We start from the raw sequence: 12,131 nt of genomic DNA on the forward strand, positions 1-12,131 counted from the left end.
AGAGCCTCATAACTGCAACTCAAAGGAAGCCCAAAGAAGGCCAACTAAAATCCCAACTCAATTAAAATAACCCACACAACCTCAAATTTTACATAGGGTCAACCTCGTCAAAGCTTCAAAAAATCTCATGAATAAAACGATCAAGTTCTTATTTCCAAAAAGTGAACTCCTCGAAATTTCCAAATTCTCACACAAGTATCACATGTAAACCTTTTCCAAAGCTCAAGGCGGCACCTCCAATTTCCAATAATTTTATATGTTTCGTATCATGAAATTGAAAGAAAACAAATTTCCAAATAGTCTTATCACCTCCAAAACGACAGCTAAAAAAACTTTGCCAAAATATCGCCAAAAGATGCATTTAAAAGCCCTCAAAACTACAGTCATTTCAGCCCATAAAAACGACATTTCGAAAAGCTCAAAACTGAACACAATTCAGCCCACAAAACGCATTTTTTAAAAGCTCTAAACTAAAACCAATTCAGCCCCTAAAATATGTTTTTTAAAATGTTCTAAATAGCTTGCCAAAATCAGACCATGCGCATAACAATTGATTGGTATGTGCGTAAAAGAAGGCAGAAGTTATTAGATGCAAACATCATTGAAAGAATTAAATCCCATCAATTCAAATCTAACCTTCCTTTTGAATTGAAACTCATGTTTTGGGTCCAACAAACCAAAGCAAGGAAATAAATACCTCCAAAAATTTTAGAGTCTAGCTTCAACGAACTATGAAAATTTCTGAATAATATGCAAGTAAATGAAAATCATATTGTGCGTGAGCTAGCAAATTAGTATATGGAATCTTCGTATAAAATGTCGATTAGCAATTACAACTTGCATTATGAATACATAAGTTCAAGCCTAAAGCTTCGGAATGTCACCCAAATCAACAATCATGCAAAGAGATGAAATGACATAAACCATCTTAAAAACTGTCAACTTAAATATAGCTGCAAACAACACCAAAACATTCTTAAAATCAGCAAGTTTGTTAAACCAAAATACAACATTTAACTCTTCCCAAGAAGATGGATACACATAGTTAAAGGAACGTTTAAAACCCTTTCAAAGCAGCCCCTGAATATCCTTCCAAAAAAAAAAAAAGTGATTCTAGAAAAGCAGAGAACCCATTATTCATATACCTATGTGACCCCTCCAACCCCGTTGATGTAAAAGAAGCTGAGCTTCCTACATAAATGAAAACGAGCGCCCATACAGGAATAACACAAAAGTGTAAGCAACATAAATACAAATCCCCAAATTATAATATGATTAGTCTATCCTTTATCCAAATTCCGATTCACACATATCTACCCTTTCTGTATCTTTTTTTTTTTTAGAAGTTATGGTTCCTAAAAAAAAAAAACAAGCCATGAATCATATACATGCAAACATCCAAAGATCTAGCATTAAATGCACGAGTTCATCCAGATTTTTTGCAAGGGAGTTCATAGTTATGTAAAGAATAAGAAGAATGATTCCCATGGTATGAAGCTCGCCATAACTAAACTGCCGAAGAAGAGGAAAATTATAAGGTGCTTACCTCAACTAATCACTAAATCAGAAACGAGAAAAGCAAGAAACCCCAAAACGACAGTTCCAGAAAGGAAGCAAGCTCCACCGAAATTTCAGCCCCAAAACTTCCACAAATCTTCTCCACATCATTTCCAAAATGTCTCAAGCATACAAGAGATGAACAGAATAAGGAAAATCGAACCAAAGATATTTAAAGAAAATTTTGGCAGCACCTCCACCCTCTCCAAAAATTTTCAACCAACCCCCGAACTCCTCCCCAAGTGGGGTTTATAAAGCCAGGGAAGAGGAGATGTGTTTCCCGTCACTTACCTGGGCGGTGAGCCGAGCCAAGAGAAGCGACAAACCTCGCGTGAGTCGCGGGGGGCAGGGGGGGAGATGACGACAGCGGCGTAGCTTTGTCGCAGAGGAGCAGCTCGCGTGGCACGGCGTGGAAGCTTTTAGACAGGGGTTCAGTGGGGGGGCCAAAACTTCGGCCAAGGGAGGAGAGGAGTTCGGCTAGTAAGAGGACAGTGGAGATTCGCGATTCAGGATGCGAATTGGGGAAGATTTGGTTCGGCCCATAGGGATTCGCCTGGATTGCCAGCGAACGAGAGGGAGATGGGGGAGCTAGGGCTTATTCGCGAATGACAGAGGAGATGCGGGAGTTAGGGCACGAGCGACGAGCCAGGCTTCGATTGAGCGAATGGAGTGTTCTAATCGGGTTTAAGCAAGCGGGTGAGAACCTAAATAAGGTTAGGTTAAATATGAATATGATTTAAGGAAATATTTAATATTTTGAAAAATAAAATTTTAATTTGTGTTTCACCCACGCACCAAAACATAGCAAAAATTGATATCATTTTTAGATAATTTTGAAGTTCCGGACGCGTTGGAGAGGTTCGTTTCGCCACCGGAACTCGTTTTGACGAATTCATCGATTTGCGTGCCAATTTTCTCGTGTCGAAAATATGGCAATATAGGTGTCCCGGACGCGTTGGCGTAGTCCAATTTGTCGTCAGAGGTCTAAAATCATATGAGATTTATTCACGCGCGACGACGTAACAAAATGGGTGTCATCCCTAAGCAAAATCGACGTTACGAACGTGCCGGTGCAGTCCGTTTTGTCATGCGCTCGGACGACGTCATCGACAATCGGGTCAAAAAAGCGTCAAAATTCAAATTTCACAAAATTTCGACTCGCGATCGATCGTTTCAAAAGGTTTATTCGAGACTTCGACAGGTAACAGTGCAAGCGATGTGAATTGTGGCGATTGGACGTGTCGACTCTCCGAATTGCGAAGTTTGTGCGCGCGTGAGTGCAAATTATGCAGAAGGTCACCCTAAGGATTAAAAGGTCCTATAAGAATTCGTTTTGGGTTTTCTCATGCCGGTTTCACCCTTCTAAGTGCTAGAAGTTGACACCACACATGCGAAACCACAAAAGAGTACAGAAGTGGGTTGAATTTCTAAAACGAGACGGGTCCCATTTCTAAGGTTCTAAGATAGTCAAAGGGAGATCCCTAAGGCTAGATCCTAAATCCTAAGAGGACTAGACCTCACCAAAAATGAGATGGACCCCCAATAGGTGTGCTGTGCCGAACGAGCACACCGCGCGTCTTGGTGTTGACCGAAAAGATCAATGAAACCAATACGAAAGTCTAGGCCATCATACCTAGAACAAAGTGTAGAAATGAGTGACAAAAACATATCCGCTAGGATTAGAAGACGGATTTCAAACTATCGAGTTTCAGGTGTAGATTTCAAATTCGTGTTGGAATTTGGTTTGTATTTGATTTAGTGCTGAAAAGGGAGTAGGGCGGAAACCTACGATCCCGAGGGAGTAGAACGGAGGTCTACGATCCCGGAGTATATTGGTGGGAGTAGGGCGGAGGCCTACGGTCCCGAGGGAGTAGAACACAGGTCTACATCCCGGAGTATATCGATGGGAGTAGGGCACAGGCCTACGGTCCCGAGGGAGTAGAACACAGGTCTACGATCCCGGAGTATATCGATGGGAGTAGGGCACAGGCCTACGGTCCCGAGGGAGTAGAACACAGGTCTACGATCCCGGAGGGTATATCGGTGGGAGTAAAGCACAAGCCTACGATCCCGAAAGAGTAGAACACATGTCTACGATCCCGGAGTATATTGATGGGAGTAGGGCACAGGCCTACGGTCCCGAGGGAGTAGAACACAGGTTTACGATCCCGGAGTATATCGTATATCGGTGGGAGTGTAGGGCACAGGCCTACGGTCCCGAGGGAGTAGAACACAGGTCTACGATGCCGGAGTATATCGGTGGAAGTAGGGCAGAGGCCTACGGTCTCGAAAGAGGAAACGTGAGTAGTGATTGTGAGGATCGCGGACGATTTTGTGAAGGGAGAAAGATGCGGAACGTATGTGAAGAATGCAGAATGTGAATGAAACGTGCAGGATTCTATGAAGTGAGGATGTAAAACGTGAGGGAAACGTGAATGATTTCGTTACCATTTTTTTATCATTTCCATTGCATGGATTTTATTATCATGATATATATTTTTTCTAGTTTTGGAATTTTTTTACTTATATAATTAAATTTTCTTCATATCGTTCTTTATTCGTTATAGATTAGAACCACCGTGTGGTCATGCGGCTTCTCATCATACGCACAAAAAGGCCACTCAAAAACATGTTGAAATTCAAAACAAGCTTCATTGAATCTTCTTCCAAATCATGTAGATCACATGCTGTTACTGCCCAAAGCAGCATGCTGAGTACATTCATGTAAGAACCGTAATATCATATATCATATCACTTCTGTTCTGATGTCATACAAAAAGGAAGCAAATATTTGTCCATCTTTCAATGCCAGCTCGTGATCAAGCTAACCTTCTAAGCCACACTTCGGGATAAGAGTCCTTTCGTGTATACTTAGAGGTACAGTCATCTCATAACTAGTACGGGCGTAGTCCCTCCAATTCTAAATCTGGCTGAAACCCGTGTGGCACCTTGCTATCGTCCATCCTTCTCAAAGTAACAGAAACTCTGCGACGCGGCACTCCTGGTTTCAAGATCAAAACCGAACCCACTGACAGCGGAATCTCGACCGATCCTCTGAACTCTCCAGGTCCCACAATGTCAATTTCTCTTCCAAATAGAAATAGAATCTTCCAAATAGAATGTTGCTCTTGCTCATAAAGGACACTGTACAGAAAGACCTGACAAAGTCGTGGTGATCTATATGGGGCGGAATGCAATCTCCCTCCTCATAAATATTAATAATACAATTATTCGGGATACAATCTGCAGGCAGTATGCTCCACCTTACCATTTTTTTTATCATCTTTTTTATCTCGGAAGGCAAAGGATCCACCTCGTCGTATCTCAAGATACCCGGGGGATTCCCTAACATATCCCTCGTGAAGTTATAGCAGCAACCGCATTGAATTCCGTCCCTTGTCTCTCATACATTTCTGAGGTTCTGAGTACGTTTTCTTCATCAATAATCCAGCACGACCTCTGCCTCGCAGGTCAAACACTCAGTCCAGAATTCTTCTCTCATCCCTTTCAGAGAAAACACTTGTATGTAATTCCAGACCCTCCAAGATGTTGACAGACTTTCCTCGGATCTCCTCGTAGAATTTAAATTCCTGTTTTCTGACTCTGCTCATTCTTTCAAGCTCGATTGCAGGAATCCTTTGTACGTGTAGGGGCTGCTCCTCTATTCAGAACTGCGGCGTCTCAGCAAACCTTGGAAAGTACGGCTCGACTTCCGGATGTTCGACATTTCTCAGTATCATACTCGCAGCGGTGTATTTTTCGAACGTCCCGTAGCGCTCCAGGCGTAGAACATTACACTCGGGGCATTCTGTAAATGCCCCGGCTGCTGACGTCCGCCTCAGGATCTCTACGGACATCCCGGGCAATCCCGGGCAAAGCTCGTCGGGGATCTCTGACTGTATAGACTCCACACCAAACCCTACCTCGCCTCTGGCGACCAGCGGACTAGTGGAAGTCTCTCTTAGGCTATGGTCGTAAACCCTCTCCTCATAAATCGGGGTAAGTGTTGTGTCTGCCTCCCTTGTACGTCTTCTTTCCGGGAGAACGAAGGCTCTGTGTTTGCGGCGGTTGGCATTTCGACGTTGTGTCATTCTTAGTGGCGCGTCAGGAACTCTACTAGCAAAAGCACCGACGACCAAGCCTCCCGTCGGTGTGATGATCATCGACTGCAACTGACTAGTCCCTTCTATCGGATACTGTATCTTTTCCACTTTCTACCTCTTCGGTGAGGAGTCTTCCCTGACACCAATTTTAAATAGTGAATGTAACCCCTCTGTCTCCCGACGGCTGACGATGTCCATTAGAGGACCCTCGTATTCATCGTTGACCTGACTGTAGTCCAAGTCAAAGTTCACCACGCCACCCTGAGCTGTCTTTTTTTTATTCAGTGCGAGATTTAAGCCGTCTTTAAAAGAGAAGATCAGCTTCAGACCTGACATTTTCCTGCAAAAAGACAGGAAAACATCAGCGCACTGAAATCCAAAACGAACAAGAATAAGAGAGCATCATTAAGTAAATTTTAGAATTATAAAAGTGCAAACATTTTTTTTTTAACTTAAATTGGTGAAATTTAGAACGAAAGTGAGGAACTTATAAGTGCAAATTCAAATTTCCATTTTGTTTAATAGAAATTTAGAACGAAAGTGAGGTAGAAACAACACTTACCCTGATTCCTGAGGAGAGGGTCTACGACCATAGCCTAAGAGAGACTTCCACTAGTCCGCCGGTCGCCGGGGGCGGGGGGGAGGGTTTGGTGTGGAGTCTACACAGTCAGAGGTCCCCGACGAGCTTTGTTCGGGATGTCTGATGTGTAATGTAGAGATCCCTAAGCGGACGTCAGCAGCCGGGGCATTTACAGAATGCCCCGAGTGTAATGTTCTACGCCTGGAGCGCTACGAGACAATCGAAGAATACACCGCTGCGAGTATGATATTGAGAAATGTCGAACATCCGGAAGTCGAGCCATACGTCCCAAGTTTTGTTGTGACGCTGCAGTGCGGGATAGGGGAGCGTACAAAGGATTCCTGCAATCGAGCTTGAAAGAATGAGCAGAGTCAGAAAACATGAATTTGAATTCTACGAGGAGATCCGAGGAAAGTCTGTCAACATCTTGGAGGGTCTGAAATTGCATACAAGAGTTTTCTCTGAAAAGGATGAGAGAAGAATTCTGGACTGTGTGTTTGACCTGCGAGACAGAGGTCGTGCTGGATTATTGATGAAGAAAATGTACTCAGAACCTCAGAAATGGATGAGAGGCAAGGGACGAATTACAATTCAAGGTGGTTGCTGCTATAACTTCACGAGGGATAGGCTAGGGAATCCCCCGGGTATCTTGAGATACGACGAGGTGGATCCTTTGCCTTCCGAGATAAAAAAGATGATCAAAAGAATGGTAAGGTGGAGCATACTGCCTGCAGATTGTATCCCGAATAGTTGTATTATTAATATCTATGAGGAGGGAGACTGCATTTCGCCCCACAAAGATCACCACGACTTTGTCAGGCCTTTTTGTACAGTGTCCTTCATGAGCAAAAACAACATTCTATTTGGAAGAGAAATTGACATTGTGGGACCTGGAGAGTTCAGAGGATCGGTCAAGATTCCGCTGCCAGTGGGTTCAGTTTTGATCTTGAAAGGAAACGGAGCAGACTTGGCGAAACATTGCATCCCAGGAGTGCCGCAACGCAGAGTTTCTATTACTTTGAGAAGGATGGACGATAGTAAGGTGTCACACGGGTTTCAGCCAGATTTAGAATTGGAGTAACTACGCCCGTACTAGTTGTGAGATGGTTGTACCTCTAAGTATACGCGAAAGGACTTCTACCCCGAAGCGTGGCTTAGAATGTTAGCTTGATCACGAGCTGACATCGAAAGATGGACATATATTTGCTTCCTTTTTGTACGACATCAGAACAGAAGTGATATGATATGTGATACTACGGTTCTTACATGAATGTACTCAGCATGCTGTTTTGGGCAGTTCCAGCATGTGATCAGTTGTATTACATGATTTGGAAGAAGATTCAATGAAGCTTTTTTTGAATTTCAACATATTTTTGAGTGGCCTTTTTGTGTGTATGATGAGAAGTCGCATGACCACACTGTGGTTTTAATCTATAACGAATAAATAACGATATGAAGAAAATTTAATTATATAAGTAAAAAAATCTCAAAACTAAAAAAACATATATACTCAAAACTAAAAAAATATATATATCATGATAATAAAATCCATGCAATGAAAATGATAAAAAAATGGTAACAAAATCATTCACGTTTTCCTCACTTCATAGAATCCTGCACGTTTCATTCACATTCTGCATTCTTCACATACGTTCCGCATCTTTCTCCCTTCACAAAATCGTCCGCAATCCTCACAATCACTACTCACGTTTCCTCTTTCGGGACCGTAGGCCTCTGCCATACTCCCACCGATATACTCCGGCATCGTAGACCTGTGTTCTACTCCCTCGGGACCGTAGGCCTGTGCCTTACTCCCACCGATATACTCCGGGATCGTAAACCTGTGTTCTACTCCCTCGGGACCGTAGGTCTGTGCCCTACTCCCATCAATATACTCCGGGATCGTAGACATGTGTTCTACTCTTTCGGGATCGTAGGCTTGTGCTTTACTCCCACCGATATACCCTCCGGGATCGTAGACCTGTGTTCTACTCCCTCGGGACCGTAGGTCTGTGCCCTACTCCCATCAATATACTCCGGGATCGTAGACATGTGTTCTACTCTTTCGGGATCGTAGGCTTGTGCTTTACTCCCACCGATATACCCTCCGGGATCGTAGACCTGTGTTCTACTCCCTCGGGATCGTAGACCTCCGTTCTACTCCCTCGGGACCGTAGGCCTCCGCTCTACTCCCTTTTCAGCACTAAATCAAACACAAACCAAATTCTAACACGAATTCGAAATTTACACCTGAAACTCGATTGTCTGAAATTCGTCTTCTAATCCCCAACGGATATGTTTTTATCACTCATTTCTACGCTTTGTTCTAGGTATCATGGTCTAGACTTTCGTATTGGTTTTGTTGATCTTTTCGGTCAACACCAATACGCGCGGTGTGCTCGTCCGGCACACCCCACCTATTGGGGGTCCATTTCTTGACCTCATTTTTGGTGAGGTCTAGTCCTCCTCTTAGGGTTTAGGATCTAGCCTTAGGGATCTCCCTTTGACTATCTTAGAACCTTAGAAATGAGACCCGCCTCATTTTAGTAATTTAACCCACTTCTGTACTCTTTTGTGGTTTCGCGTGTGTGGTGTCAACTTCTAGCACTTAGAAGGGTGAAACTGGCATGAGAAAACCCAAAAAGAATTCTTATAGGACCTTTTAAGCCTTATGGTGGTCTTTTGCACAATTCGCACTCCCGCGCGCATAAATTTTGCAATTCGGAGAGTCGACACGTCCAATCGTCACAATTCACATCGCTTGCACTATTACCTGTCGAAGGCTCGAATAAACCTTTTAAAAACATCAATCGCGGGTCGAAATTTTGTGAAATTTGAATTTTGACGCGTTTTTGACCCGATTGTCGACGACGTAGTCCGAACGACCCCAGATGACAAAACGGACTGCACCGGCACGTCCGGAAAGTCGATTTTGCCTGTAGAGGACATCCATTTTATTACGTCGCCGCGCGTGAATAAATCACATATGATTTAATATATATGTATATATATATATATATTAAATTTATATAAACCAAATTATTTCTTTCCCTCTTTAAGCCCTAAATCCCTAACTCACGCACCCGATCCCCAAATGGTTCGCCCCCGAGCCCTAGCCCGTCCGCCTCTTCCTTCCGCGTCCGTCTCTTCCTCCCGCATTCGCCTCAGCCGAAGATCTTCGTCGCGAGAAATCGACCCGAGGTCCCCTCCTCGTACGCCTGTCGCTCTGCCTAAAGGTTGTTCCCTGTCACCACACGCTCTGTCTTCACCTACTCCAGTCGCGCTCCGGCTTTCCCCTCCCACGCCTCTGCGATTCTTGTCGTCTTCTTCCACGCCGTGCCACGCGAGCTGCTCCTCTGCGACAAAGCTACGCCGCTGTCGTCATTTCCCCCCTCCCGCTCGACTCTTGTCGCTTCTCTCTGCTCGGCTCACCGCCCAGGTGAGTGCAGGAAACACGTCTCCTCTTCCCTGGCTATATAAATCCCATTTTGGGGAGTTCCTGGGGCTGGCCAAATTTTACCGTGAGTGGGGGGAGGTACTGCCTTTTTTTTCTTCTTCATTCTGTGTGTGTCTTTGAGGCATTGTGAGGGCTTTGTCTTCTCTTGGGTAAAGTTTGAAGGGGAAGGAGGGCTGAAACATCTTGGGGGAAGGTTTACCCCGGATTCATTTGGGCTTGAGTAGAGAAGTGAACATCTTTGTGTAGAGGAGTTCGAGGGTTGGCCGAAACTCTTGGAGAAGGGGGAGGTGCTGCCGGATTTTTGGTTTGCTTGAGCTCCTTGTTTGCTCGACATTTTGGCTGGGTTTCTCGGCCTACCTGCTGGTTCACTCGGTACTCTCGCTTAGTTATTTGTTTCACCACTGAGGTATAAACCCTTTGCTTAATGTCTTGGTATGCTTGTTTGTTGGAAGTTCTTTTTGTGGCAAGGTTTAACCAGCCAGCCTATTAGCATCTCTTTTCCCTCCCTTATTGTTACAAGCTCTGCAATTTCTCGTTTTATTGAAAATGGCATCAAATACATATGGTTTTAGTATTGGATTTTAGGTGGAGGTTTTGAATGGCATGCTATACCTTCCTTGGGGTTGGAGGGATCACATAGGTATATCAATAATGGGTTCTCTGCTTTTCTGGAATCACTTTCTTTTTTTTTTTGGAAGGATATTCAAGGGCTGCTTTGAAAGGGCTTTAAACGCTCCTTTAACTATGTGTATCCATCTTCTTGGGAAGAGTTAAATGTTGTATTTTGGTTTAACAAACTTGCTGATTTTAAGAATGTTTTGGTGTTGTTTGCAGCTATATTTAAGTTGACAGTTTTTAAGATGGTTTATGTCATTTCATCTCTTTGCATGATTGTTGATTTGGGTGACATTCCGAAGCTTTAGGCTTGAACTTATGTATTCATAATGCAAGTTGTAATTGCTAATCGACATTTTATACGAAGATTCCATATACTAATTTGCTAGCTCACGCACCATATGATTCTCATCTACTTGCATATTATTCAGAAATTTTCATGATTCGGTGAAGCTAGACTCTAAAATTTTTGGAGGTATTTATTTCCTTGCTTTGGTTTGTTGGACCCAAAACATGAGTTTCAACTCAAAAGAAAGGTTAGATTTGAATTGATGGGATTTAATTCTTTCGATGATGTTAGCATCTAATAACTTCTGTCTTCTTTTACGCACATACCACTCAATTCTTATGCGCATGGTCTGATTTTGACAAGCTATTTAGAACATTTTAACAAACATATTTTAGAGGCTGAATTGGTTTTAATTTAGAGCTTTTAAAAAATGTGTTTTGTGGGTTGAATTGGGTTCATTTTGAGCTTTTCGAAATGCCGTTTTTATGGGTTGAAATGACTGTAGTTTTGAGGGCTTTTAAATGCATCTTTTGGCGATGTTTTGGCAAAAAAATTTTTAGTTGTCATTTTGGAGGTTATAAAACTATTTGAAAATTGGTTGTCTTTCAATTTCATGATACAAAACATATAAAATTATTGGAAATTGGAGATCCGGCCTTGGGCTTTGGAAAAGGTTTACATGTGATACTTGTGTGAGAATTTGGAAACTTCGAGGAGTTCACTTTTTGGAAATAAGAACTTGATCGTTTTATTCATGAGATTTTTTGAAGCTTTGACGAGGTTGACCCTATATTGACCCTAAGTAAAATTTGAGGTTGTGTGGGTTATGTTAATTGAGTTGGGATTTTAGTTCTTCTTTGGGCTTCCTTTGAGTTGCAGTTATGAGGCTCTGATGGTGGCATTTTTTTATCCAATGTGAAAGATTTGGATGATGTAAATGCACTATTTAAGTTTAGAGATTGAATATGTAAATGCATAAGTGTTGTGGGGCTACGTATGTAATCGTGGCATTGGTTTGGACTTGTTTCGACTGGTTTGAAATGTGGTTTGGAAAGAATTTATTTTGGTTGATCCATTTGCGAAATTGGAGGTGATACCCATTTCGGATTGATTCGGGGATTTTCGGGTCTTCATTTTCAAATCTTTTTGTCACGAGCTTTGAGGGTTGATTCATCCTTCGTTCTTTTCGATGTTTTGTGTGAATCAGTCTCTTCTCTCTCTCACCCCATTTTGTTCTTTTCTCTTCCTTGCTTCTTGGTTCGGTTTTCGATGCTTATGTCCGATGTATAAGTGTCCACGTATAGCTTTTTGTTATACGTGAAACCATCAAGCAGGGTCACAAGTAGTCGTTTTGGGGCGTACGATGTTGATGATAAAGACACACTGAAGATAGAGCAGAAAGATGTCCTATCATATAACATCAAGATCCAGACATTTGATGAACAATATGATATAATATCCTTCACCGACATAAGTCTAGCGGGAGTTGGCTCAAACCTCCTCAGATGATTGGCAGTCCAACGCCCCCAT

General features: G+C 42.8%; 1 protein-coding gene and 1 pseudogene across 1 annotated transcript in view; one reads left to right on the forward strand and one right to left on the reverse strand.

Annotated features, from left to right (window-relative positions):
- Positions 1 to 12,131, reverse strand: part of LOC110027649 (afadin- and alpha-actinin-binding protein) — a gene marked incomplete at its 5' end in the record, with an annotated part of 42,670 nt that overhangs the window by 18,135 nt on the left and 12,404 nt on the right. The gene's annotated exons all lie outside the window — the stretch shown is intronic.
- LOC110027637 lies at positions 6,602 to 7,336 on the forward strand (annotated as a pseudogene).

Source organism: Phalaenopsis equestris, unplaced genomic scaffold (assembly GCF_001263595.1).
Source record: "Phalaenopsis equestris unplaced genomic scaffold, ASM126359v1 Scaffold000434, whole genome shotgun sequence".
Classification (NCBI taxonomy): Eukaryota; Viridiplantae; Streptophyta; class Magnoliopsida; order Asparagales; family Orchidaceae; genus Phalaenopsis; species Phalaenopsis equestris.